Below are 24,376 nucleotides of genomic sequence, written 5' to 3' on the forward strand. Positions count from 1 at the left end.
CCCTTTCCTTCCCCTTCGCAGCTCTGAGCCAGCCTGTCCTGCTTCCAGGGTCCCCCCTCCACCCTCCCACCTGCAGTCCACCCCCTTCCCGTGCAGAGCCCTGGGCTCCGTCCCCAGGGGCTCCCCAGCGGGCCTGCCATCCTCACACCCATCACCTCACCATAAGTGGTCTCTTTAGGATCTCCCCTCCTTCGAAAGCAGCCAGAAAATCATAAATAGCAAGGAATTTTGCGCTCTTGTGACTAAAATTTTTCTGTCACTCGTGTATTTGTTGTAGTCCTGCTTCCCAAAAGGAGTAATCTCTTTAAAGGCAAGGGACCTTGCTTCTTCCTTGTAATTTTGTGTGTTCCATGTGAGTATGTGTGTGTGGATGACTATTAATGTCATACTCTTTCTTTCTTTATTTTAAACTTTTAAAAATTGAAGTATAGTTGATTTACAGTGTTTTAGGTGTACAGCAAAGTGATTCACTTATATACATATAGGTTATTACAAGATATTAAATATGGTTCCCTGTGCTATACAGTAGGGCCTTGTTGTTTATTTATTTTATATACAGTAGTGTGTATCTATTAATCCCAAGCTCTTAATGTATCTCTCCCCCGCCATCCTTTCCCCTCTGGTAACCATAGTTTGTTTTCTATGTCTGTGAATCTGTTTCTGTTTTGTAAATAAGGTCATTTGTATCATTTTGGAATTTGACACAATATTGTAAAATGACTATAGCTCAATAACAAAAGGTTTAAATAGGAAAATATGTATATTTCACATGTAAGTGATATATGATATTTGTCTTTGACTGACTTACTTCACTTCGTATGACAATCTCTAGATCCATCTAAATAGCTGCAAATGGCATTATTTTATTCTTTTTTAGGGCTGAGGAATATTCCATATTATATATACCACAGCTTCTTTATCCATTCATTTGTTGATGAACATTTAGGTTGTTTCCATGTCTTGGCTATTGTAAATAGAGTTGCTAAGAACATTGGGATGCATGTATCTTTTCGAATTAAGAGTTTTCTCTGGATATATGCCCAGGAGTGGGATTGCTGGATCATATGGTAACTCTGTTTTTAGTTTTTAGAGGAATCTCCATACTGTTTTCCACAGTGGCTGCACCAAACTACATTCCCACCAACAGTGTAGGAGGGTTTCCTTTTCTCCACAGCCTCTCCAGCATTTGTTATTTGTAGACTTTTTTTGTCACGGCCATTCTGACAGGTGTGAGATGATACGTCATTGTAGTTTTAATGTCTTAATCTTTAGATGTTTTGTGACTCTCAGAATAATAGCAACAAAACCTTAGAAATATTAATGTTGTGTATAAAAATGAATGTGTTGGCAATTAGGGGAATTAAGTTCTTATCTTATTTCCCAAAAGACAGAAAGCCTCTTAAGAGAAGTGGGATTTCATGGACTTTGAGCTAAGAAAACATAAGTTTTCTTTTCTTAACATAATCTAATGAGTATAAACACATTAATTTAGGCAGACTTTGCAGACTGCAAAAGCACTCTAATTCTCTCCCGTAACATGCAAAGAGAAAAAAGAAATTTCTATTTTGCTAGCTCTTTTCTCCTTTTCTCTTACTTCTTCCAAATGTTCCCCATCCCTGTTCCCTTTATTTCCCTCCCCCAACTCCCCCTGCCACGCACACGCATGCACACACGTACACACAGAAGCAGAGGAAAGATGTGTCAAGTTGGCATATAGGGAATTCCACCAAGTCAAAGTTGTATGATTTATGGTTGAAAAAATCTATTTTCCTGTAGCAGTGTTCTGCTTAAAGAGCCAGTTCCAGTAACTCAGCTCCTTTCCAAATGGACTTTGTACAGTAATGTTGTATCTCTCATTCCATCCCCTGGAACTTAATTTTTATTTGATTTTATTGACGCTGCTTGATTGGAATGTGTATCGCTTGAGCTCCCATGGAGACCCGAGCAGGTGTGAGTAAAGCAAAACATCTTTTGTTAATAGAAGTACACCCCGGGAGTTCACGGAGATGCTGTAATTTCAATTGCTTTTATGAAAATTCTGTAAATTCCCATGTTGTGAATTTCAAACAGAGCTTGGGAGACCAACCGTCTTTAACGCGAGCCAAAGATACGGTTATTTCTATGACTGAAAGAAGTGTTCTGCTTTCTTTCTTCCAAAAAATAAATTCAGGAGTTTAATTGGAATGTTTAAACTGGTAGAAAATCATATTAACTTTGAGTTTGGCTTTCAGAGTTCTTACTGTGATCGGCCTACAGAAAGATGACTTTGGGTTTCCCGGGTAACTTCTCCAGCATGAGAGTGCTCACCCCACCTTCCTTTGGGTCCAGAATGACTTCACAACAGCATTGCCCACTTCCAGCTCAAGTATTCACACATATTTATATTTAAAAACCAAGGGAACAGGAGGAGATTCTCCCCAAACTCTCAGCTTAAGGGGGTGATGTATGAATTTTAAGTGTCTTGGGTCAGCGGTCCAGAGAATCTAGGGGTGAGGCCGAGCCCCAATTTCGTCTTGGTTCAGAGCCAGGCATGGATAATGCTGTCTCCCAAGCTGGAAGGAAAGATGTAAGCTCAGTGTATTACAAAATTGCATGTGTCATTAGAAAAAGATGTCAGAGTGCTTTATTTAAAACTTTGTTTTCTCAGGTTGTGTTGCCCAAGTGTATGTTGGCATAGACAGCCTTAGCTTCAAAAATTCCAAGATACATAAAGAGGTTCACGTAGCTGAAGCTATTATGTTTGGTTATATGCCACTAACACCTTTTTCCCTCTTCGTTCTTGCAAGAGGAGCAAAGTGGTGACTGAATTTCCACTAAAAAATGTGTTCTCTCCTCCTTGCAGTCACAGGGTCTGTTCTTGGCAGAATTATTTATCCACTCCAAAAAGAAAAATGTGGAGTTCACCGTGATGTGGGACCTTGGGGGATTTCTTGGACAAGGCCTTCAGAGGCAAAGCTTTCCCCATTCCAGGACAACTTGCAGAAGAATTATCTAGCAGCCTGCCCTGGTGAACCTGCCAAATTTGCTCGTACTTGGCCAGAAACCACGGGCGCTCGAAAGTCTCTTTTCCCCCTTAGAGCAATGGAGCATCACTTGACAGAAACTCAGCGCACTCGTGTGATGTCTCTGGGAGTGCTTTTCAGGCTGAGGATAAACTCTTGTAAAGGATTTGTTTCACCTGGCAGCTTAGACATCTTCACATCCACTTGGGCTGAAACAAAGGTCACTTATGCAGAAGGATAGATGTATCTTTTTTAAACCTAAGCCCTCCTGGTCTCTGATGCCACTTGGTAACTGGGTGGAGGAGTAAGAATGGCTTTATTTTTTTCCCCAAACTTTAGACTCTTATGGGGTGTGGCCATTCTTAAGTGTAAAGGTTCTGATGGACTTGAGGGTGCTCCCGTGCACCCCATAAACTTCTCTGGAAACACAGTCCTCCTGGGCAGGGGCTGAGCCTCCCCTCCCCAGCCCTTGCCAATCACCCAGCACAGAGAAACTGAACTGAGCTGGATGCATCCCCAGAACCTCACTTTGTTTCCAAACTGCATTACCTCAGCCTCTCGAAGTTACCACAAGCAATGTTGGAATTTAATTTTGGTCCCCTTGGTCACACTGGGTAAGAACATTTGCTAGAAAAGAGCAAATGGAAGTCCAAAAGAAAAGAGAGTCAATAAGCAGTTAACAGAGAGGAAGAGATCCACCGTGTCACTTTCACAAGGGCTTAAGATCCCGCCGCCTAACACTGATGCAAAATGAGTTGCGATTGGAATATGCCAATAAGATGGTGTGATGCCTAAGTGGAACTACCTGGTGACTGGGAACGCGGGGACCAGCGGGAGGCCCAGCTGTGCCCGGCGTCCAAGTCTCCTGCGTCACATGCTCACCTTTTGCCCAACCAGAGCCAAACTGATGACGGAAAAGGAGGGGCTGTGTTAGGAATTAGGACACCCAAGGTCAAGGTGCAGAGGCGCCCTGAATGAGTTCTGAGCCCTCAGGTAAGTGACTTCAATTCTCAGAGCCACAAAATGAGAGGTCTAGGCAGCATCTGGCTCATCCATCCCGGAATGTGAATCTCCCCACATATCCTCACGCTGTCCCATTAATGCTGGGTGACCAAACCCTCCTTCCCACCCTGGTAGCCCATGGGAGAGTTTGGTGGTGAGGCTGCTGAGCTTCCGGGAAGGGATAAGGGAGCTAGGGCTTCAGAGAACACCCGCAAGGGACAGACTGATGGCCGGCTCCCCCTTCACTCCAGGAAGGGAAGAGATGAGTTCTGACGTCTGATGTCTCCAGCATCTCCACTGTAGGAAACAGCACACCTGACCTGGCTCGCGTTCTTCAGCTGTGTCCTTCCAACACCCTTCCAGCTGCCGCCCCCGCCTCTCTCTCCTGCTGACTGCAGAAATGCTGGCTTGAAATGTTTTAAAACCACAGGAATCACAATCATTTCGGTAAACAGATTCACGTTTGTGCCTAATTACCAAGCAGCATGACAGCAGTGATGTGTTTTAGGGTCATTGTAGTTGGAATGAGATTAATGCAGTGAGAGCGCTCTGCCTGGCCTGTTCATGGGTGTTCAGCCTTCCGCATTCTGAAAGATAATTGGATCATTGATCCTGTGTATCATCCAGGCACCCGGAGTTCTAGATACCGAAAACCGAAACCAGTGGTTCTCTGATATTAATATGTAGAAGAGTGTGAAAGTTTGCGAGTCCAGATTCCTGGGCCACCAGGAGTCCTGGGTTAGTAGGTCTGGGGAGGAGCCCGGAGTCTGCCCTGTTAACTAATCCACTAGTGAATCCGGTGCTTATGGTCAGAGGAGGTGCAACCAGAGAGATGCTGACCCAGACCCCATCCCTCGGCCAGCTCCCTTACCTGAATGCCTGCCTCCTGTTTCAGACCTTGGCTGGCTCCTCCTGCCTCTCATCTCCAAACCTGGTGAACACAAACATCTGAGTACCACGCTGGCTGCACAGCCAAACCTCATCCTCCCTGGTGGCTCAAGAATCATCTCCAATAAGCCTGAGTTCCAGTCTTTCCTGCTACATCCTTTATCTTGTTCTGTTGGCCTCACCACCTACTGTATTGAGCTAAAAGCGGTACCCCGTGTTTCTCCTGTTACATTATTTGTGTTTATACACCCTAAAACTTCTTTGGAAAATGCCTGCCAGTTCGAACAGGGGATTCCAGAGTCTCTTTTCCTGGAGCAAAGAGTCTAGGGGCTTATTGGTCACCCCAGACTTCCAGAATGATGGACTCGGTGACCTCTCACTGCTGGTACCGAGTAGGCAGCTCCCAGAGAAGGGGCTACCCGGGGATGGGTGGGGTCACCATAGGGGCTCCGCTCCCCGACCGCAGTCCCCTGGGCTGCTGCCTTGCCTGAGAAGAACTCATTCTTTTTTTTTTTTTTTCTCCCCAAGAATTCTTGGGTTTGTCCCATTGCTTTGATTTCCACTGCACCCACCTGTTTCTTGGGATCAAGGCTTCCTTCCTTCTCTGGCTACTAAGCCTTGGGATCAGCCATAAACACCCTCCTCCTCTCCAACCCCTGAAGTCAACCACAATCTGTTAATCCTTTTGAAGCTGGAAACAGCTGAAAACAGACTGAGGGTAAAAAGAGCAAACAGAGACCCACTGACATTCGTCCAGAGACTCCCAGGCCACTTCGTTACCCAGGCTCCTGGGCCTGCAACTGGAGCCAAGGTGGGGATGCTGACCTGCACGCTCCTCGCTCTTCGGAGGCCCCTCCCTCGATGCTTGAACCCCAGGCGCTGATCCTCCTTGGTCTCTCTCTTCCATAGTCCTCCCTGTTTCAATTTATTTATTCATTTCATGCTCCCCCCACCCTCAACCTCCCTGGAGAGGAGGAGGAGGAAATCAGGAAAATGCTAATGATGGATTTTAGGATTCTCTAAGGTCCCCAGAAAGTTCCCTTTGTACAGTCATCCCTTTGCATCCTTGGGGGATGCGTTCCAGGACCCCCGTGGGCACCAAAACCCACAGATGCTGTCATATGAAATGATATATTTGCCTATAACCTGCGCACATCTTCCTGTACATTTTAAATCATCTCTAGATGGCTGGTAATACCTAAAACAACATAAATGTTCTGTCAATAGTCACAGACGCAGCAAATTCAAGTTTTGCTTTTTGGAACATTCTGGAATTTCTTTTTCTGAATATTTTTGATCCGTGGCTGGTTGATTCTGCGTATGGGGGGCCCACAGATACGGAGGACCAACTGTATTAGACGCTAAGCATTACCCTTACTGTTTGGCCTCCATCTGCCTGCTCCTTTCTCGGTTGCCTCAAAGATCTCCAACGCTTTAATTCAAATTGTAACTCTCTTTCCCATCCTCAGAAGCAGCCTGTTTCTTAGCAAGCTGCTTTGGAATTTTTCTAAAAATGTATCCAATTTCTTAACACCATTTTGGCCACCTTAGATAAGCTACAATGCATGTTCACTCACATGCAGTTGATCAATAGGAAACGAGGTTAGCAGGACTGGAAGTTGTCTTGGTTCATGGTCTCTTTCTGGGCAAGGGGTGCTGTTAGAGCAGCAGCAGAATTATAACCTTGAGCAGAAAAGAAATAAGAAAGCCTTCTTATTAGCACACCGGCAGTTGGAACCTACAAACTGTATCTTTAAGAAAATAAACATGACCTCCAGGGGTCCCTCCCTTAGAAGTAAAGCCCAGCCTGTGTGGCCCTCACCTTGGGGCAGTGGCAGGACCTGGGGTGCCCACCTTCCCAGCAGTCCACGGCCTCCCCACCCTGTGCTGTGCAGCCCTGCCTTCTCTGTTCTGATGTAAATGAGCGGGGGCCGCCCCTCTCCTGTTTGCTGTGGCCTTTTCTAGACCCCCTGAGAGCTGCCTACCTGGGCTCTTGAGATCATTGTTCCAAGAACCAATTTCTGTTTTTTCCACTGCTCTGGTTGTGAAGTTGCATCGTTTTGAGTGGCCCTGCTCCAACCGTTTTTCTTCATAAACCCAGTTCCTTTAGTAAACCACACTGCAGAGCACAAAGTTTTGTAAGGAAACATATCACCTTAGAGCCGAAACACCTGTCTAATTATCATTACCTTGAAGACACATTTCAGTGCTTAATTTCAACGTGTCTGCATGGTCTCTATAAATGGATTTCAAGTGCTCTAAGTCTTGAAGTTACCAAAAGGAAAATTTAGATGTTCATTTGCCCTGAAATGAGAGGACATTCTGATACTCCTTCATCTAAGGTAGCATCAATCCAGCGTTGACTAGCTTGTCAGGTCAGTTGCAGATGCCAACTAGACTCGGGTTCTGAGTTACACAGTCATCTTTGTGTGACCATTTTAGTTTATTTTATGTCCTGTTTGTTCACTTTCATAGTTTCTCTCTTGCTCTGTCTCCCTCTTCCTCTCTGTCTCTCCCTTTACTTCTCTCTCTCCTTCTTTCTTTCCTTGTCACTCTTGGAGGGGAGGACTAATTTTATTAAAGCCTGTTTCTTAGTGACTGGCTTGTTTTCAGTGCTGTCAGTATGATCTACCACACTGAGATAAGAGAAGATTTTATATTCTTGGGAAAAGAAATGAAGAAAAAAAGATGCACCACATTAACAATATGAACTTAGAGAGATCTACCTGTCAGTATTTGTATATAAGGCCTCAGTTTCCTTCTAGTGTGACATGCGAGTCATTTGCACTTAGTGATGATGACATCAAGTCAGAAAAACTTAGTTGGTGTTCACACAGAATATACCTCTTGCCATGAAAGACACACAGATCAAATCCTTGTTAGAACATTTATTGAACACTTGTCATTTTCTTTCTACACATTTATTACTTTAAAAATTATAATATTTTAACAGGGAACTATGTTCAATATCTCATAATAACCTTTAATGAAAAAGAATATGAAAATGAATATAGCTGTGTGTATGCATGATGGGGACACTGTGCTAGACACCAGAAATTGACACATTGTAACTGACTGTACTTCAATTTTTTTAAATCTAAAACATAATAATAATAAAAATAAAAATCATGTCTTAACAGATTAGCAGCCTGTGTTGGTTTTTTATTTTAAATCTTATTTTGTATTGAAGTGTAGTTGATTTACAATGTTAGTTTCACGTGTACAGCAAAGAGATTCAGTTATACATATACATACATATATATATATATATATTCAGATTCTTTTCCATTACTGCTCATTACAAGAAACTGAATATAGTTCCTGTGCTACACAGTAGGTCTTTGTTTATCTCTTTTATAGGTAGTAATGTGTATCTATTAATCCCTGTTGGTGTAATGCTTGCTACGCATAGTCAAGTACTCTTCTAAGCATTTCAGTGGTTTTAACGCATTTAATCCTCAAATCACCCCCAAGAAGATAAGGACTCTCATTATGCTCATTTGTTTCCAGGAAAGGAAACTGAGAAAGGTTAATGGGTCAATCTGCTGGTGCGTGGAGGCCAAAACCCAAAGCCAGGCTTTCTGCCTCCAGAGCTTGCAGGATAAACATCCTGGCTCTCACCATGCTGGGCCAGAGAGGAAAGAAATGTCATTCCCATCACATAGTTGAAGAAACTGAGGCTTGGGAAGATAAAGAACCTTGTCCAAAGTTGCAGGTGTTCAGGAGTAGAATAGAGATTTGAACTAAAGTCACAAACCCTTGGCCACTTCATTTCTTCCTGAATTTCCTGCTTGTCCATCGTCTCAGGCTCCTGTAACTCCACTAGATCCCCTTGTCTCTTGAGTATTAAGACTTCAGGTTGGAAAAGCCTCAGTGCTTTTCATTTATTACTTTTATATTTGCATGTTTATCATTTATTTCTCAAGTGTATGTGGAAATAAGAGTATCTGGTTTAAACAGGAAGTCTTTAGCAAAAAGACTTCAATTTAAAGGAGTTCTCAAAACAGTCCTCAAATGTGCAAACACTTTTTTTCCCCCTCGTTTAAAAACTTCTGAATTAACTTGGCAGAAGACTGGCCGTTCCTAATAACTCTAAGAAGCCTCCCAATTTCTCTTTAAAATTCCCTGGAAGATAAACAGCAGATTAAAGTGAAATCTAAAAGCTGAGAAGACCAGGTACCAAAGGCCAGCCTGAGCCTCCACGCCTGATTCACTCAGGGGGTTCTGTAAGGGAGCACACTTTTGGATTAGAAGTCACACACTCCAAAGGCTGAACCAGAACAGGACATGTGCTCCCCAGAGAGACCAGAGAGGCTCTGACTCACATTCTCTTACTGTGAGACACCATGTTGGTGCTAACAAGGAAAACAGACATACCCCCCAACTTTTGAACCAGTAAGAGCCATACTTCTGCCTCTCACCTACTGTCTCCTTTCTGTTTTTGTCAGTTTCTTCAGCTGTTTACATGTGGCCCAAAATAGTGCAGAAGATGGGGTGGAGAGAAGGGGGTTGGGGTATGGAGAAACAGTTTAGTAGCTCCCGCTGGACGAAGTTATTGCAGATAAAGGGGCCTGTTGTTCCCAGGAGAAAACGGAAGAGGGTTAGGTTGGTAAACCTGACTGGGGTCCAGGAGATCCTGCCATAGCTGAAGACTAGACTTTATAAGGTGAGCTAGATTCTTCCACACATCAGTCATACTCTCCAACCTGGAGACAAGACAGATGCTTGCCAGTGTGTCCAGACCCCCATTACCAGCCAGTGCATCCATCCTCCAGGGGCTGTGAGCTGAACCCTCCTCCAGAGTTGACCGGAGCTGCCTCACCTGGAAACAGGGAAGATTCCACCCTCCCCCAGTCATTACCCTCCGCCAAAGACGGGCACCGAGCAAAAGACCAGCCGCTTGTTGAGGATGGGACAACCTGTGGGGCTGCTCACACTCCAGAGCTCCCCGTGGGCTCAGGCTGATGATAGACTTCAGCTGGACCCATAAATTCACCCAGTTTTTCCTCTGTCCCATCCCGGGCCCCTCACTCCCTTGCAGGTTTTATCTGCAAACACTCACTAAATCACTGCACAACCCTTCTCATCTCAGGCCCTGTTCCTGGGGACTCCAACCTCAGAAAAGCTCCTGGACGCATTACCAGCCATTCTAGGCATGCTGAGCATTGTGTAAATAAAGGTGATGCAAAAACATGTATGAGTTTAGCTTTTGCTCCCTAATTTTATAGGTTTCAAATTCAATTCCAAAAACCACAGAGCTAGAATATTCTCTGATTCTTGAAATGTATTGCCATTTTGGGGTGGTTTTTTTTTTTTTTTTGCATTCTTTTTTATTGAAGTAGAGTCGGTTTACCATGTTGTGTCAATTTCTGGTGTACAGCATCAGGTTTCAGTCATACATGTACATACATATATTCCTTTTCATATTCTTTTTCATTATAGGTTATTACTACAAGATATTGAATAGAGTTCCCTGTGCTGTAGAGAAGAAATTTGTTGTTCATCTATTTTATATAGAGGAGTTAGTATCTGCAAATCTCGGTTATTTTTACAGATTTCTTTTTGTAGAGCTTGTCCCGATTAGATCTCCTCCAGCAATGTTTCAGACTCAAGATAACAGCAAAGCAGCCAGCAACTTGGAACCAGCATAATTCCAAACCCTGAAGGTTATCTCATGGCCGTTTTTATTTGTGTGTCTTGGATTGCAAACAAGCTTACCCACCCCGCCTCCCCACATTTGTTAACGGGCTGTGGCTGTTTCTTAGGTGGACTTCCAATCTGAAAAGGAAATTACATGCCAGGTTTCCAGAGGTTTCAATGCAGCGAGATTAATCTCGTCGTGGGTGAGGGCGATTCAGGTCCATGTGAGACAATTCCAAGTTTAGAGCCGGGTCCAAGCCATCAGGGCTGCTTTTCCTGTGTGGAAAGGTTAAAGCAAAGCAGATGTGCAGCGAGCCTCCCACCTCCTTCCTCCCGCTGCATTGCTGGTCAGGGAGCGGCCACTCTTGAACTTGCAGGCAAAAGAATGGCTGAAGAAATAGTGACAATGACTTAATAGTCATTACCGTTACTTTTCATGTCACTTTCTGAACAAAAACAAGTGTACAAAACAACCAGAGCTTCGTTGTAATAAGTGACCTTCTTGGCCTTCGTCTCTCGGCCTCCACGGCAGACCCTCCTTGTGCTCCTCCCCGCCTTCTTCCCTTTCTGCTTCTCAAGTGCCCTGGATGGAGGTGTTCCCCTAAAGTTATGTCTGTGGTACTCCCTGTCCCTACCTTTCCCTTCTCTTCTCATAACTGACTTATAGCATGAAATTAAACCCTCTAGATGAAACACGCCCTTCACGAGGAAGTGCCACTGAGATAAAATGGGCGTTTCTGCATAATTCTCGCACCACTACCTGGCGGCTGACTGAGATGGCAGGACAACCTGCTTTCCGCCACTGTGGGCTTCTGTTTTGGGCATAAAACAGAAGTTGTTAGATGAATTCAGCCCTTGGACGTGTGCTTCCTGCCTGTGTTAAGACATTAAGTTACTCACCAATATCTAAAAATTGGGAGAGTTCATATCCAATTTCTAGCTTCTCCTAAAAAAAAGATAAAATATTAGGTTCCAACTTCCTGCATGAGAAGAATCTATAAGAGCCTGGTGATGGCTCCCTGCTTTAATGAGGCAAGTTCTCCCCCAAGTTACCACAGTCCCCACCACTCCCTATTGCCTTAAACCTCCTCACACTTCTTTGCTTCTTTACTTAGTAGCCTTCCTTCCATCCTCCCGTCCATCCATCCTCCCTACCATATTTTCTTTTCTTCTTTCCTTCCTTCCTTCCTCCCTCCGTATACAAACTCTCTCCCTGTCTGAGAGTCTCTCCCCTCATGTTTTCTTTAACTTACCCCTCCACGAGGCACAGCCTATTCAGTTTTAGAATCCTGCCTGCTGTCACCTCTTCCATAAAGATTTTCCTGACTTCCCACTGTCACCACTACCTAGTTGATCACTGACTCTCCTCTAGTTAACTCTCTGACTTGTTATCTGCACAGTTATCTGTAAGGACTGGGCAGCCAATGTGTATGGGGAGACTAGCATGCACTAGACACTCGGCGAGGGGCTGCCCGTATGAAATCAGATACAGTGTGGTCCTGGGCAGCATGGGGGTGCAGAGCTGGTGGAAAGTGCTGGGAGAAAAGGCTCAGAGTGTCGTGGATGACAGAGGAAAGGGCGTGCCATCTGAACTAGGCTCTACAGAGCAAGGGACTTACGTGATCCGAGATTTGCAGGATGCAGAATTCATTGCTTCACTAATAAATTGAGGAAAAGTGAATTTTAGGGAAGGAAACCATCCTCTGAGAAGGCACCTCAGCATAAAGGGAATTGCAGTCATCTCTATTTTGTTACAGATAAGGGTGCATTTCCCGAACTAGCCAAAAAAAAAAAAAAAAAAAAAAAAGAGGCAAGAATTGTTTTAACTTGCTCTCTGTTCAAAACCATGGTTCCTGTGATTCCATTTTAAATTGTAGAATGAATTAAAGATAACAATTAAATAGAGGCAATTGGATTTTAGAAGGAAGATTTAATTTTTAACTTATGAGACCTGTATTTTTTATCTTAGTTCTGTGATTTTATGTGCATAAGGAGACTGCCATGAAACGTTCTTTGGAAGCAAGAGTTTGGAAGGGATTTTGGAAGCAAGCACACAATACAGGCCATTTTTAACATCAAGTGGATCATGCTGCTTTGTTTTCTTAGGCAGGAATATAAAAATTAAGGAGAAAAGTTTCACAAATATAAGCAGTGAAAATTGGATAAGGGTAAACAAGGACTACTCACTTATTTGGGGTAAAAAGTTTTTATTTTACCCCCGATTTTCCCAAATTATTTTCTGGAAGTTACAATGAAATCAAATTTGATTCCCCAAATCTTCTCTTGGGGATTGTTTGGCAAATATGAAAAGTAAGTCAGTAAATGTTTCCTTCCAAACTTCCAAATGGAGTTTTCTGCCACAATATCACAAAAATATTACCTGAATTTATCTTGCAGGCAGACTAGATGTTATTTTACATTTTTTTCCCCTAAAATCACTTTCAAGGATTAAGTCAGAAAGAGAAGAGAGCATTTTTAACACCATTGTGCTCTCTTGATAGCTGGATTTTGGTTATAACTGCCAGAAGTATACTTAACACACATCAATATTGGTGTTTACTGCTTAAAATTTCAGGTTCCACATACAAAGTTCCAAATATGTCTGCCAAATATGGCAAACCCCAGTGAAAGTTATTAGTTTTGAAAGTTCAAAGTAATTGGTAATTGCTTTGGTGTTCTAAAAATAAGGCCCCTGCATTCTTCAGCCAAATAGCTTTCCTTTTGATAACTAATACACTTCAGGATGGAGTGTAAGAGCTTTGTCGTGAACATTCAAATACTCACAGAGGAAAGCGTATCCTTAGTACATTCTATGGCGTTGACTGCCTTGGTAATGATACATGAATAACTCTCTTCGATGGCTGGGCAGGGTTTTAGATGCTTGGCAGTGGATAAGTCTGATTATTCCCCCCCTGCTGAATTCCTCACTGTGTTTATCTCTCTGGTGTTGCTTGAGCACCATCAGTACACATCCCAATCAATTTTTTCAAAGCTCATTTGTTGAGGAGAATTTTGACAGGGCTTCAAAGATATTATTGGTGTGGTTGTAGCCACAAAAAGCTTGAGGAATAACTTCTTTCCTTCCACACTGTCTTTAACCACAGGTCATGCATAAGTACATGGTGAAGCATGAAGTTGTTGGCGGGGCAATCATAAGATGTGTCAAACTAAGAGAAAGAAAAGCAAGGATTTGATCTTTTGCAGAACTTAAAAGTGTGGCACCATCAGGTAAGACTTTCTAATGCCTGACTAGAATTTGAGAAAGAAAAATTCTGGAATACCTTCCATACATCCTCTCAAAATAACTTTTGACAGCATTTGGAATGCATTGTTCCCTGAGAATTTCTCCAGGGTTGTGAAGGTTGGTTCTTCAGTGATTAAAAGGGATACTTTATACAAAATCTTCACAGCCATGTGAGTTTTTTTTAATATGTTCTAATATTATTTAATATTATAAGCTGCAAAGAATTGTGCTCTAATAATGCCTACCCATTTAAAAGTAAAGTTTGTGTGAATCTGATTTAAATGCTGTTATAGCTGAGGTTAGGGCTACATGGTTCCTTTGATCAGTGTCCTTGGGCATAAGAAAGTTGAACTCTTGTTCACAATAACCCTGGATCAAACCGTGATACAAGTAAGCCTCATCAGATTTGTGTTTTAGCTGCATCTTCAGATGCCTTATAGAAAAATAAATTTTTTAATGAGGAGTATTTTCAAGAGTGCCAAGCTGATTTTGAAGAGTAAAGTGATGCTGATGGCAGAAGATGACCCTCAACTTTCCCCTTACCTGAGCCCAGGCAGCAAAATATTTGTTTTATGTATACACCTGTGTCAGCCTAAAATACACCACCATTTAATGGAGACTTAGATAATATTTACATTGTTTTATGAGCCTCTGATTTCTTATTTGCTGTTGGACTAAACTCCATTGTCAAACACTATAGAGATATCAAAAGAAAAACGTGTAATTCTCCTCTTACAAACTCATCCTTCTGAGATAATCAAGTTATCTGTCCACTCTTTCCTTCACGTTCCTACAAATACATATTTATATTTATTTGAACATACAAATGCGTAGTGTTTTTATTTTATAAAAATAGTGTTATATTGCACATTTTCCTGCAACTTTCTTTATTACTTAGCTTTTCTTGGATGAGTCTCCTGGTCCATACAAATAATTCATTTTCACCTTAAAGAACACCCAAAACTTCAGATTCTGGTTCAGTTTGCATTAAAATGTATTAAAATGGGGAAAGAATTTTAAAGTCATACTATATTTCTGTCTAGTAGCATAAGTTTTCAATTATTGAGGTTTTATGTCCTTCAAGGAAAAAAGTTTTCATGTAGATATTGTAATTCTTTGTTAAATTTATTCTTTTTAGAGTTTTTTTTACTGTCATGAAAAGAAGGGTTTTTTTAAACTGAAGTATAGTCATTTACAATGTGTCAATTTCTGGGGTACAGCACAATGTTCCTAGTCATGCATATACACACACACACATACATATATACACATATATATACATAAATATATTCATTTTCATATTCTTTTTCATTCCTTTCATTATTACAAGATGTTGAATATAGTTCCCTGTGCTATACAGAAGAAATGTGTTTTTTATCTATTTTTATATATAGTAGCTAACATTTGCAAATCTCAAACTCCCAAATTTATCCTTTCCCACACTCATAAGATCGTTCACTATGTCTGTGAGTCTGTTTCTGTTTTGTAGATGAGTTCAGTAGTGTCCTCTTTTTTTTCTTTTTTTAGATTACACATATGAGTGATACATGGTATTTTTCTTTCTCTTTCTGGCTTACTTCACTTAGAACGACAATCTCTAGGTTCATCCATGCTGCTGCAAATGGCATTATTTTATTCTTTTTTATGGCTGAGTAGTATTCCATTGTATAAATCTACCACAGCTTCTTTATCCAGTCATCTCTCAATGGACATTTAGGTTGTTTTCATGTCTTGGCTATTGTAAATAGTGCTGCTATGAACATTGGGGTGCATGTATCTTTTCAAAAAAAGAAGGGTTTTATTTTCCATTTATATTTAACTGGTTCTCACTGGTGTGGTGGATTGTATTATTGGTCATTATCTACTCCCTCTGTGGTAAAAGAGGTATGCTTGTTGGGTATACTTTGTAATACCTTCTTAGAGATGAAGCATGCATCCTATCTCCCTTTGGATTGGCCATATGACTTGCTTTGGCCAATGAATATATGACATAAACCCATCCGGACAGAAGCTTTACATCTGTGCGGCTGTGCGCAGCTTCACTTGCCCTCTAGACCATGTGGCTGCACTTGCCCTCTAGAGCTTCTGCTCTCTGGCATGAACATGTCCAGGTCGGGGCTCCTTCTTCAATCCAGATCCTAGAACAAGAATGCTTGTGAAGCAGACCTGCAGTCAACCCATTGCTTGGAGCAGAGCAGCAGCCCACTGTCAAGAACTGTGAAGAGGGTCATGTCTCGCTTTACTTTCAGGCTAAGATGTTAACTTTCCCATTTCCTGGATGCTGACACAACTCCTGGGTCAGAGACAAAAGACAGCAGCCAGAGTGTCAGTGTGTTTGTGTTGCTTCCCTGAGTCTTCCTTCCCACACTGGTGATGTGGAAGGGCCCAGATGGATGCCTGAACACAACGGAGGTTGCATTTACAGGAGAGGGACACTGAACGTGAAATCCCAGCATTTCACAGCAAGCAGTGTGCAAGCCTGCTCTTTGCCCCAGAGGTAGGTATTATCTCTTCCCTCAAGGTTGCTCACTGCAAACTCAACCCTGAGAAATGACTAGGAAAAAAATGATCAGGGTTTTGAAGGCTTAGCACACCCAGCAAGACATGTAGGGACACAAAAGACTCATGGAAGAGTATCTCCCAACACCAACCCTCAGTCCTCATGGAATGTCAGTGAGAAACAAATGTATCAGAGCTGTTTTGTTACAGAACATAACACCTCCACTGAACTGAGAGATCCTTGAAAATCAACACATCAGTACCTTACTATATAGTCAATAGCTCAGTGTCTTACAAGAGCATGTGACTGATGTTTGTTGAGTGACTAAACACACTTAACGTATCTAAAGTTAGTCTACTTTTTGAAGATTAGCATTTATTCTGTAATGTAAATTCTAATTTCCCACATTTAAAAATATTTGTAAGAAATTACAATACATAACAAGGGATACATTTGATATTAATTCAAGCCAATTTTTCTGAGCATATGTAGGCATTGCAGAACTCTGAAATTTTAAAAATTGCTGATTATCCTGTCTCCTTAAATGTTTCTTCATCGAGTTTTGAAAATTCTCTAACATTTAGTTAATAGCAACCATTATTTTGTATACTTTTGAGTTATTGCACTGTTTTGTGATGTAGATTGTATCAAAATTACTTCTTTTACCAGAGGATTAAAGACAAATTAGTAGAAGATATGCATCAAAGATTCTTAATGTATGAAACCATTTTCAACAAAATGCTTTTTATTTAAGTCAAAATTGGATTTCCATGGTTTGGGGCTTCAGGGCTTCGAAGGCTTTACTCCCACAGATTTAAGACTTGAACGAGACATCAAAGGTCATCACGTGGGCCCTTCAAGGCACTAGCTAAGGGATTTGGCAACTGTTTCCATGCTTTAGCTTTGCTTGAATCCTTCCCTTCAAAGCAGCTGTTACTATGTCGTTGAGATTAAGTTTAAGGACAAGATGTATTATAGTTTATTCGTATGTTTTTTAAATTGCATTTTAAGGACCTTCTCAGTGCACAGGCAAATACTGGCAGGCCGGAAAGTAAAAATGTATCCTCTACCACCAAGGATTCTGCAATATAAGGGAGAGACCACATGCAGCTCCAAATTTTACATAGAAATAAAATTATAGTACAAGCTTTCTGTTGCAATCCCAAAGCAACAGGAAGGAAAAACCTATTACAATGAAACAAGCACAGAGCTGAAGTGGCCCCTTGAGGGCTTTTCCCTTATTTGTTTTTGTTGTTGTTTTAATTCCAGGTTCTCATTTTATGTGATTTGGGGGCTAATGATTGGGCATTTATGATCATGATCACAAAGGATCTTTTTCTCCCATCCTCAGCTCATGTTTGGAAGCAGTAATGTAAACTATGGTAATAGAAATTATTCTCCAACTATTTGTTTTTTTTCACCTTCCCTACTACCCTAAAATTTATAACTCTAATTTTCATGATAAGGAATGATTGGTATATATCCTTTTTGCTGAAACATGGTAATTTTATCAAGCTTGGTCTGGATTTATTTGAGCAAATACTGTATTTTAATTTATTATGTAGCCTGAAAGTTCAATTTAATTTATTTATCTCAGCTTATGTGGTTTCCAGGGGAGGTGGGGGGGGGAGTGCGGGGGGGCGGTTATCATACTCCTGATGGTGAAAAATCCTACAGTTTTGAAAACTGCAAATAGAAAGAGCTATTCTGATGACTGTCATCTGATTTTAGAAGCAAATTAGGGCATAAACTATAGTCTGATTATATTAAATATGGTCTCCATTACTATCCTCTATTTTTAATCTCAGTTTTCACTTCGCCTCTGAAGGTAGATTCTTCTTTTCAGAGGTTTTCCTGAATTTTGATTTAAAGACAAGGAAATAAGAAACGCATTGAGTTTATAGGGTGGTAAGTGACAGACATGAGGATCTGTTGCAGGAAATTTAAACGGCAACTTGGGGGAATTTGTTTTTCTTTGAATTAGTTTTATTAGGAAACACAAATTTTCTCATTTACATCAATTATGTGATATTTAAAAATACTAGAAAGTTGGCCGTTTAAAATTTCACACAGTTGACTTTAAAGAAGAGGTTTGTTCAATGTTTTTCACCAACTTTCTGGAACGCCAACCATAGGATAAAGCATAAGACACACTTATCTATTTTTAATATGGTGTTGTCATATGGCTTAAGAACTGTTCAGTGTTCTCTACAGTTTTTTTACTGTTTTAATGTTTTTTTGTTTGTTTGTTTGATTTTTCTTAGTTCATTATTTTTGAAACAGTAATGCTATTTTCACAGAAAAAAAAAAAAAAAAAAAGCATAGACCAAAAGAAGAAAATTATGTTCAGCAAATGTTAGGAAAAATTTACCTAGGTTTTAAAATTGAATGGATGCTTTTGAGTTATGAAGTTTTGAGTTTTGTTTTAATCAAGATTTCTCAGATTTTATGAGAGTGATTGAAATCAGGAGACGATCCTGAAGGAAAAATAGGGGGGGAACGATGAAAACAGAAAAATGGAGAAACTTCAGCAAATGCGTTAGTCGCACAGCAACATCTTTTCTGTTTTGAAAATAAATCTTTGCAGGTGTGTTTCCGATCCAGCTTTCTTGCTCAAGGAAGAATGTTTATCATTTTCTGAATTTACCAGCAATTGGCGTGCGCTGAGGGCTCATTTATTTTGTACAAAATGTTGCTAACTCACTCCTGTCCTCTTAAATTTAAAACAGCTGCTACCTACTGGCAGGACCTAAATCTTAACAGAGACAGAAATCCAGACTCTCTCTATGGCTGTATTACACTCTTGTTAATAATAATCTCTGTCCATCAAGGTGACGACAGGATAATGTGGGTCTACACACTTATTTTCTCTGTCCATATGTAAAAAGCTAAGGCTTTTATTTTGTTAATAAAAAAAAGATTCAATTTTAAAACTCCCTCCATTTGAAGCAGTGTAATTTAGTTTTGCTTGAAGCAACCTAACTTGCAATGTTTCTTTTCTACGCAGTTACAGTTTTAATATCATCTGTGAGTTGGAGTAGCTTATTAACTGAGAGAAAGGAGCAGAGGGATCCAAACTAAACGTTAAAAGGCAAGGCAAATTTGGGGAGAGAAACATTCTTTAATTTTCAACTGTTTCGACTTTTATTTTCAGACTACATTTTCATAAATAGAACTTACAATCTCAACGTTTACTTGTAAAGAAGACAACAATTTCAACTTTTTCAATGACTGCCTTACTGTTTAAGAATTTTGACATAAACTTTAAATATCTGGATTTTCAGTCAAAACACACTTTTTTTTTTTTTTTTTTTTGGTCTTTAGCTTGTTTTCACCCTGTTACCTTACCAAAAAGAAATCATTTTCTTTCTCTTAGGTTTTCTTGCAGAACAACCATTCAATGTCTATAAAGATAGATTCATCTGTTTTAAAAAAAAAATGCTAAAGGTTATTTTCATGCATAAGATAAATCACTGAGAGATATAGTAAAGAATTCAAAAGGTACTTCATGTCCTACCAGAGCGAAATCCCAATCATCCTTCTCCACAGTGAATTCATGGTTTCCTGCAAGATAAGATCTCATCCTGCTGAGGACTTCATCTTCGAAGAAAAGAGAACATCATCTCTCAAGGGAACTCCAGTATCATAATTCATAAAGTCAAATATATCAGTAAGTACAGCCTTATTTTAAAAGTCATCCAAGTCTCCAGAACCTACACTATTGATGTTAAATTGTAATGTTCTATGATAACACAAATTTGTAAAAGATCATTGTTTAATTATTTAAAAGTTTCCATTCTCATGAATAGAATTTAAATGCTCAATAATCCTTAATTAATACATTTAGAATCCCTTCCTCAGTGGTTGAGAATTAACTTTGCCACTTTACAGCGTGAAAAAGAAAGATAAAAAATAAGCCTCTTGCAATTGGGAAGAAATTTTCCAGTCTCTCACCAGCCAATCCAATTTTTAATCAGCTCTCTCTCTGTCTCTCTCATTCTCTCTCTCTTTTCTGAAATCATTGGCATTTCCAGCCCCAGGACTCCTCAGTCCTTTTTAGAAAACATAACTAACTTTACAGATCTGAGTTTTGGATTTCATTTCACCTTGAGTTGTTTGCCTAGATTGCTTCCTGGTCAACATGATAGTCCAGAACTCAAAAAAGATTTTTAAAAAATTACAGGCTTTGCTAAAGAAGCTACATGATATTCTAAACAGAAGATACCAGGAACCAAATATAGCAAAAATTTCCAGAAGTTTAATACTTTTCCTACAGTGCCAGCTTGTCTTGGTATTTATTATTCATTCATTCACCAAACATTTATTGAAAATCTATAATCCACTGAAGACAACACAAGAGCCCAGAATTCGGTCTTTGCCTAGAGGAACTCACAATTTTGTAGGAGGATCAGATAGGTAAACAAATAAGTTTCAAGATTAGACAGTTAATTCTCATTTAAAGGGTTGTGGGGAAATACTGAGAAGACTTCCCGGAGGAGGTGGCATCCAGTCCAGGGCAGAACAGAAGGATAAAGCAGAAGGTGGGAAATTTATCCATGGTAGGGAGAAGACCATGCCCAAAGAAGTGGGTACGGGGAATTTGGGGATATGGACATAGGGAGTTGTCTGAGGGACAAAATCAGTGGTGACTGAGGATGGAGAGGCAGATTGAAGCCAGCCTATGAAAGCCTTTATATGCCAAATTAAGGAGTTAATACTTTAGTCTGCAGGCAAAGGAATTCTAAGCAGAGAAATGACATAATCAGCTTTAAGATTACCAGAGGTAGAATCCCCTAAGAGATAGGCACTGAAACCCTGAGATTTGCATGCAGCAATCACATGGGGAATAATTTTGGGAAGAGGACCTATAAGAGAGTGAATAGAAGGAGAGTTGTGGAGAGGGGATGTTGGGAAGCCATGCAGATGCATCAGAGCCTGCAGCTGATCCCACGGGGAGCTCTGGAGCTGAAGGGGCCACTCAGAGTTGTCCCATCTTCAGTTGTCCCACCAGTTGACAGGCCACATTTCCCATACTGAAAAGTCACTGGATATGAGCTGTCTGCAGGTGAGAGCAATTCCTGGAGAGAGACACAGCTGTGAGCCATCACCAACCCACACATCCAGCTGCTGGAATGAGTGTCTCCATCCAGAAGAGGCATCTGAGGGATGTGTCACAGAATCCACTACAGGGGATTTATGAGTTCTTAAAAAATCTTGTTAGTTTATTTTTTAAGCCTAAACCTGACTATAGTGGAAGGATGGTCTTGACTGAGGAAAGATTGGTTAGAAAGCGCTCAGATGGAACTTTGTGAATAAAGGATGATGTTGGAGATAATGTCAAAGTTGCCATGGTAACTCGGTGGGGGGGGAGATTGTCTTCACAAATGATGCTGGAACAGTTGGCTACCTCTGTGGAAAAAAGGACCTCAGCTGTTGCCTCACACTATACAAACATTTAACTCAAAATGGATCAGAGTTCTAAATATAAAAGCTACAACTGTAAAACTTCCAGAAGAAGTCAAAAGAGAAAATCTTTGTGACCTTGGGTTGGTTCAAGCTTCCTTAGATCAAACACTAGATGGACAACATCAAATGTTGTTGAGAACGGGAAGGAACTGGAACTCTCGCACATTACTGATGAGAGTGTAGAATTGTGCAGCCACTTTGCACAGCAATTGGGCAATTTCTTAGAAAGTTTAGGATATACTAGTCATGAAATCCAGACCCCTTACAAGGTATTTATCCAAGGCAAATAAAAACATGAGTTATGCTCCAAAGTTTATAGCTGTTTAATCTGTAATGGACAGAAACTGGAAACAATTCAAAGGTCTATGGACATGTGAGTGGACAAGTAAATTGTGATATATCTGTAAAAATGTATACTGCTCAGGAATAAAAAAGGTTTGACCTACTGATAACAACAGTATGGATGAATCTCAAAGACATTGTGTTAAGTAAGAATGCCTGACACAGGGGACTATGCCGTTCTATCTGTATGAACCTAATTTCTCTAAAGGTGGAAGAATCACTGGTACCAGGGGCAGGTTGGGGAGAGGGTGGGGAGGGGGTGGGGAGACTGACCGCCACGTGGTACAGAGGGGCCTTCTGGGTGGTGGGTCTGTTCTATAATACATACCGTAACTGTGTGGTGGGCACATGGCTGTATATACTGGTTAAAACTCATTGAATTGTATATTTATTATTTATGAATTTTATTCTATGCATCTAAATTCTAAAAAAAGAAACAAAAATAAATGAGCAGCACCTAAATGGCCACTAGGCCTTATTTTCTTCAGTTTCTGTTCCTCAGAAAAAGTGACTTTGAATAACTGTCAGGACTCATTCATGGAATGAGGACCAATGGTGTACCAGGCTCTGCAGGTTTTTTTTTTTTTTTTTTGGAAGTATAGCTGATTTACAAAGTTCTGTTAGTTTTAGTATATAGCAACGTGATTCAGACATACATATATATATTATTTTTTAAAATCTTTTCCATTATAGGTTGTGTGCTTTTTAAAATGGCCCAATTTTTTTTAAAGAGAAGGAAATCTAGGAATGAGATGACTGTAGTTTTAATGCTTTAGCTACTAGTGAATTGATCACCAAGCCCATATTAAGAAACTAGTCTATTTTACTTGACAAGGATAATATAATATTTTTAATCAAAAAAGAGGCTTTAAAAGTAATATATATAAAAAAAATTCAAAGCAACTTAGTATAAAATGGGCATCTCTTTTCCTGCGTGTGTGTGTGCGTGTGCGTGCGTGTGTGTGTGTGCGTGTGTATGTGCGTGTATGTCTGTGTGTGTGTGAGTAAAAATGTAGTAGAGCTCGCTTAGTTGATGTGGCAGGAATGAACATTTTAAAGTGAAAAAAAAATATTTTTGCTTCTATAAATAAGAAGATGCTGGTAGCAAAGCAAATGTCTAGATAGGAAAATATTTGACATTTTTCTCAACTGTAAGAGTCAGAAAACATAACCCTCTCCCTGTGTGAGGGCAGCACCATTTCTGTCTGGGGCTCTTTACATAACACCCCAAATTTCTGCCGGCATTCCTCTGCCTCTCTGCTTTGTATTTCACTCGAAAGTGTAGCTTCGTAGTTACGATGGGATCATAAGTAGAGCATAAGAACCTGTATAGTAACAATAAAGCGTTATTCAAATATAAGGTATTTTTCTGCACATATATCACTTTTTTCATATCCGTAATTTAGCTCAATGATACATAAGTTACAAGAACTATCAGATTTCTTTAATTTTTCTAAATTAAAACCAGTCTGACTTAGCTTCCAACCTAGAGAGGCAGAAAATGCTATCTATGTATGTATGTATCTATCTACATATCTATCTATCTATCTATCTATCTATCTATCTATCTATCTATCTATCTATCTATCTATCTATTCTCTTTCCTGGTTCCTAGTCCCTGCCTCGGCTTGTACATAAACCACAAAACAATGGGGAGGAGCCTCTGGTCTTCAGGGCCCCATGGCTGCCGTTCCTGGTCATCCTTGCCCTGGGCCTCATCTACTCACAGATGCAAAGCCTCATGCCCCTGAATCAGGTTTGACCCCAGGACTCTGTAAGCTGTGCTTCCTAATGTCAGGCTTCCCCGGGCACACATCCTCTGTGGGGCCCTGCGCACAGGTGAGCCCCTGTGCACAGGTGAGCCCCTGACAGCACCTACCATTGGTGGGAATCCCCTCCTCCCCCACCCCTCCCCTCCTGCCACCCCCACCCCCAACTATCAGTCCCTCTTTTGCCTCTGCAGCTGTTCTCCAAGTACAGACCCTGGACCTGCGGTGTCACCTGAGAATGGCTTTACATTTGAATGTTTGTCAGGCAACTGTCATGTGTGGTCAGGGTTGAGGATCACTGTTCTGGATTTAGGAACCATGAGGATGACAGAGATGTGGAAGCTTTACATTCCATGAATACACTTTAAAGTATTTAAATGATTAAAGTAGATTTTAGGTGAATTGAGAAGTTACCAGTCCAGTCTCTTAATTAGGTGAGAAAAGCTTCTTGGGGAAAGCGGGATTTGAGGAGGGTGAGCAGAGTACACTCAGGCCCTTCTCTTCCTGCCAGCTGCGGGGTTCC

The 24,376-nt window shown here is 40.7% G+C and overlaps 1 long non-coding RNA gene across 2 annotated transcripts; it reads right to left on the reverse strand.

The window, feature by feature from the left end:
* Positions 1–7,604: 7,604 nt before the first annotated feature.
* On the reverse strand, positions 7,605–20,378 carry LOC123617962 (uncharacterized). Of its 2 annotated transcripts, XR_012504245.1 has the most exons (5): positions 19,794–20,378; positions 13,317–13,699; positions 12,152–12,309; positions 11,433–11,478; positions 7,605–10,808 (listed from the first exon to the last, which is right to left on the reverse strand). It is a non-coding gene; the product is annotated as an uncharacterized LOC123617962 (long non-coding RNA). The 2 variants fall into 2 exon arrangements; XR_006726294.2 differs by lacking the exons at positions 12,152–12,309; positions 13,317–13,699 and having other exon boundaries at positions 19,794–20,372.
* Positions 20,379–24,376: the final 3,998 nt, after the last annotated feature.

The sequence above is a fragment of the Camelus bactrianus genome, chromosome 35 (assembly GCF_048773025.1).
Source record: "Camelus bactrianus isolate YW-2024 breed Bactrian camel chromosome 35, ASM4877302v1, whole genome shotgun sequence".
NCBI lineage: Eukaryota > Metazoa > Chordata > Mammalia > Artiodactyla > Camelidae > Camelus > Camelus bactrianus.